Consider the following 5,454-nt stretch of genomic DNA (forward strand, 5'->3'; position numbering starts at 1 on the left):
TGAATGTGCAGCATTGATCACCTACTACATGACAGAGGCCCCCCTGAGCTGCTAACAGTAAATCCAACCCCATTTGGTGTTGCAGAAACATGTTACGCATAGCTCGCATGGCGGGAGGGAGTTCACTGAACCCCGCAACCATCGCGGCAGTCAGATTTTCCAAACTTTCATGTATTTTATCAATATTATGTGCATTATTCACCGCGCCCCACCATGGAAGAAAACCTGAGAGAAATTTGGAACCGGTCTCTGTCATTGTGCGCTTAGCTCTAAAGGTGCTGTCATCAGAAGTCACAGGACGAGAGTAACGCTGCGGAACGGGTTCAAAAGGTTGCATTATAGTGATAGACGGAGTAAGGTAGATCAAAGCACATCTGCCTGACCATAAAGGCGGGAGGAGTTGGTACCAGTGGTCACCGCAAAGCCAAACATAGTCTACTAAAGAGCCTGCACCCGAATCATCAGGCCAGCGCATTAGATTAGTTCTGGAGGGATCTACCATTGTGAGATTAATAAACCTCGGACGTTCGTTTAAGCATTTGCTGATGTTGAAACCACCCATTCCACATGTTACATTAACAATTGTCTCGCACCCCATTGTTTTGCCCAAGTATTGTGTTCCCTGACCGCGAGTACGTGTAATACAAAGTGCATGCTGTAGATTCTGCATGTAGCTATAGTGAAATTGTCCTAAGCTCTCGGACTCAGAAATCATAGTGCTATTTAGTACACGCACATTGCGATTATGGAAATACGCACATGGGTCATTTTGATTGGGGGCGGCATAAAACATAGCTCCTCCACCCGTTTCTACGTCTGAGAGTGCAGTCAGTGCACAAATGGAGTCATTTAGGTTTAACGCGTGTGGTTTGACTGGTGTAGCCTGTTTTTGTGAATGAGGGAATAATGAACAAACAAAACATGAGTCATTTATACCTACATCACTGTGAGTTTTCTGATGGAGCCCAGCCATACGTTGGTTGAGAATGCGTCGTCTTTGTTAGAGGAGGCAAGCCACTTGTTTACTGCGGCTTCCCCCGCTTTGGTCGGTTTCAGCCTTCTGTTCGTGCCCCCTTTGTTTATTTTAGTGTAGGCTTTGTCGTACAACTCGGTCGTCAGCACATTTATAAAGAATGCCCCGCATGGATCTTTTCCTATCAGGCGTGCGCATACTATGAAATAGCCTTGGTCTCGTGGGTTGACATCGTTAAGGGTTGACACTAACACAGGTGAAGAGGTATTTATTTTTTGGACTGTCAGTCTATTTCTCAAATTTGTTCGGTCAAAAAGGATCCGATATCCCCAATCTTCCTTCCCTGTGTGCCAAATTGCTAAGTCCCATGAAGGGCACAGAGCTTCCCCCTTGTTGTCCCCTCCCACGTTTATCAAGGGTGCGTAACATACGCCCTGCCAGTCATCAGATACCCCGCTGGTGTAATAAACTGGCCAAAGGAGGAGATAGAGGCTACTGACATCAAGACCAGAAAGCTCCTCACAATGCATGGAGGGTTTCACCCCAAATCCAGCACCCTGAGATTGTAAACCAAGCGTAGCGAGGGGGGCTGAGGGCTAGTGAGTATCAAGACCACTGTCCAGGATGAGACGACGAAGATCCAGGAGTACATCAGGAAGATGGACCCCAAAGATGAAGGGCTTAGTGAATACCTCAGGCAGCAGAAATCCGAAGGTGAGGACAAGGTAGAGGAAGAACCGTCATGGAGGGAAAAGCCGCTACACGGCGTGTACCACAGACAAATAGAAGAAGTGGCTGATATCAAGAAATCCTACCAGTGGCTGGACAAGGCTGGACTGAAGGACAGCTCAGAGGCACTAACCATGGCAGCACAACAACATGCACTTACTACAAGATCAATAGAAGCCGGGGTCTACCACACCAGGCAGGACCCCAGGTGCAGACTGTGCAAGGATGCCCCTGAGACAGTACAGCACATAACAGCAGGGTGTAAGATGCAGGCAGGAAGAGCGTACATGGAACGCAATAACCAGGTAGCTGTCGTAGTGTACAAGAACATCTGCCACGAGTATGGGCTGGAAGTCCCAAGGTCAAAATGGAAGACACCTCCTAAGGTAGTCGAGAATGACCAAGCTAAGATCCTGTGGGACTTCAAGATCCAGACTGACAAACTGGTGATGGCTAACCAACCAGACATCGTGTTGATGGACAAACAGGAGAAGAAGGCTATAGATCTGGCGATCCCAAGCGACAGCAACATCAAGAAGAAGGAACACGAGAAGCTTGAGAAATACCAAGGGCTGAAAGAGGAGCTAGAAAAGATGTGGAAAGTAAGAGCAACAGTGGTGCCAGTGGTAATCGGAGCACTGGGGGCTGTGATCCCCAAACTGGAAGAGGGGCTCCAGCAGATTCCAGGTGAAACATCAGAGGTCTCTGTCCAGAAGAGTGCAGTCCTAGGAACAGCTAAGATACTGCGCAGAACCTTCAAACTCCCAGGCTTCTGGTAGAGGACCCGAGCTTGAGGATGACACATACCACCCTACAAGGGGTGAGAGGGGATTTTTGTCTAATACAGGCTTCTAGCAACTCAGCTGTCTTAGGTCTTCTTTGTCGCATCTTCCTCTTTATGATGCGCCAAATTTTTTCTATGGGTGAATGATCTGGACTGCAGGCGGCCATTTCAGTCCTCGGATCCTTCTTCTACTCAGTCGTGAGGGTGAAATTGATGCAGTATGTGGTCTGGCATCGTCATGTTGAAAAATGCAAGGTCTTCCCTGAAAAAGACAACATCTGGATGGGAGCATATGCTGTTTTAGAACATGAATATACCTTTCAGCATTGAGGGTGCCTTTCCAGATGTGTAAGCTGACCTTGCCACACGCACTCATGCAACCCCAGACCATCAGAGATGCAGGCTTCTAAACTCAGCGCTGTAACAATTTGGGTTCTACTTGTCCTCTTTAGTCCGGATGACATGGCATCCCAGTTTTTTTTAGTCCGGATGACATGGCGTCCCAGTTTTCTTTAATCCAGATGACATGGCGTCCCAGTTTTCTTTAGTCCAGAAGACATGGCGTCCCAGTTTTCTGTAGTCCGGATGACATGGCGTCCCAGTTTTCTTTAGTCCAGATGACATGGCGTCCCAGTTTTCTTTAGTCCGGATGACATGGCGTCCCAGTTTTCTTTAGTCCGGATGACATGGCGTCCCAGTTTTCTTTAGTCCGGATGACATGGCGTCCCAGTTTTCTAAAGTAAACTTCAATTTTTGATTGGTCTGACCACAGAACAGTTTTCCACTTTGCCACAGTCCATTTTAAATGAGCCTTGTCCCAGAGAACACGCCGGTGCTTCTGTATCCGGTTTAGATATGGCTTCTTTTGTGACCTATAGAGTTTTAATGGCCCGGTGGATTGTGTTCACCGACATGTTTTCTGGAAGTATTCCTGAGTCATGTTGTGATTTCCATTCCAGTAGTATTCCTGGATGTGATGCAGTGGCGTCTAAGGGCCCGAAGATCACAGGCATCCTGTCTGGTCTCCGGCCTGGACCCTTACACACAGAGATTGTTCCAGATTCTCTGAATCTTTGCATGATAATATGCTGTAGATAATGAGAATTTCAAACTCAAACTCCTTTCTGATATTGCTCCACTATTCTTCTCCGCAGCATTGGGGGAATTGGTGATCCTCTGCCCATCTTGACTCCTGAGAGCCACCCCACTCTGAGGTTCTTTTTATACCCAATCATGTTGCCCTTTGACCTAATGAGTTGCAGACTGCTCCACCAGCTCTTCCTTAGATGTAATTTCAACATTTCCGGCCTCTTATTGCTACCTGTCCCAACTTTTTTGGAATGTGTAGCTCTCATGAAATCCAAAAGGGGCCAGTATTTGGCATGACATTTCAAAATTTCTCACTTTCAACATTTTATATCTTATCTAAATTCTTTTGGGAATAATATATAAGTTTATGAGATTAGTAAATTGTTCAACTCTTTTTTTTACTCACAATTTGTACAGTGTCCCAACTTTTTTGGAATCGGGTTTGTATATAGTATATACTGCTCTCACTAGAGCCCCAACAAAACATGAGTCATTCATTGTGTCATAATTAGGAGATGAGTATATGAAAAACAAATTTTACACTTCAAACTCTACAGCTGGCTCACTGTGTTAGTTAAATCTTTTCTCCACTAGGATCTCCTCAGACATTTTAGAAGTCATACAGGAGACTTTCTTTAAAAGAGTTTCTGTTGCAGTGTGTGGGGGGTCACGTTGCATAATGCCCGTGGTATTTGAGTGGCGTAGCCTAGTCAGACATGTGGTGGTTTGGAGTCTTTCACATGTTTGTGTCCCGTTGTCTCCCAACTTACTGTATGTCCAGGTGAATAATGAATGAATGTGGCGGTTCCTTCCTGTATGGTAAAGGGTAACATACAGTCCTGTACCATGTTACACATCTCTAACCTTGTATCCTGCTCCTCTAGTTTCAGTGTCCTCTGGAAGGAAGCCAGTCATTCTAGTGCTGATGCATCACACCAGAGACCCCGACTACTCAACCGATGTCAGGAGATGGTCTGAAACCTTCCAGAGCGTCATGTTGGATGTCCACGTTCTCTTCCACGAGACTCAGCCGGGGTTACTGCGTTGTAAAAGAAATGACCGGGCCGTCAAACAAATACAGGAAGAGTTAAAGAAACGTAGTAAAGATCAGGGTGTCCAACCAAAACAAAAAGAGGAAAAGAAAAGCAGCATTTGGTCTTGGTCCCAGTTTAAATGACTTATTAAGTGAATGTGGAGCATCTTGTAGCTACTCAACAGCCCTTATTAATTACTAAAGTCAGAGAAATGTACGAGTCACAGCAGTATGATTAATGACCTCCTGAAATTAACAGTTGTTGGATAAGTAATGGTCATGATGTCAAATAGTGTTCCTTGTGAATTGTCTGCTGAATAAAACTTCAACAGCTTTTCTTTTCATTTTGCAATGTTTCAATTTTGTGTTTTTTTGTATTTTTGTCATTATGCTCATTTTCATTGAAAATTATTAAAATTAAAAAGAAAATTAAACAATAGACAGTCATATAGTTAGATAGACAGTTAGACAGATGGTTAGACAGACAGACAGACAGATGGATAGACAGACAGACGGATAGACAAACAGACATACAGACAGACAGACAGACAGACAGACAGACAGACATCCATTGTTTTGACCCCGTGCGCAGTTTCCCCCTGGAGAACCAGGTTCACAGTTTCAAAGAGGTTTGACAGGTGGGATGCTGATTGTTCGATAACTACTGACCTGTTTGTCCACACATGTATAGACATGGTTCTAGCAGGCTTTATAGCAGGCTTCACGGCTTTGGTGCCGTTGCTCTCATCATGGGTGGAAGGTGCTCAGAGGTGAGTTCTTCTCTGGACCCTCTACAGTTTGCCTACCAGCCTCGACTGGGGGTGGACGACGCTGTCATCTATCTGC

The sequence above is a fragment of the Etheostoma cragini genome, chromosome 11 (genome assembly GCF_013103735.1).
Source record: "Etheostoma cragini isolate CJK2018 chromosome 11, CSU_Ecrag_1.0, whole genome shotgun sequence".
NCBI classification, from domain to species: Eukaryota; Metazoa; Chordata; class Actinopteri; order Perciformes; family Percidae; genus Etheostoma; species Etheostoma cragini.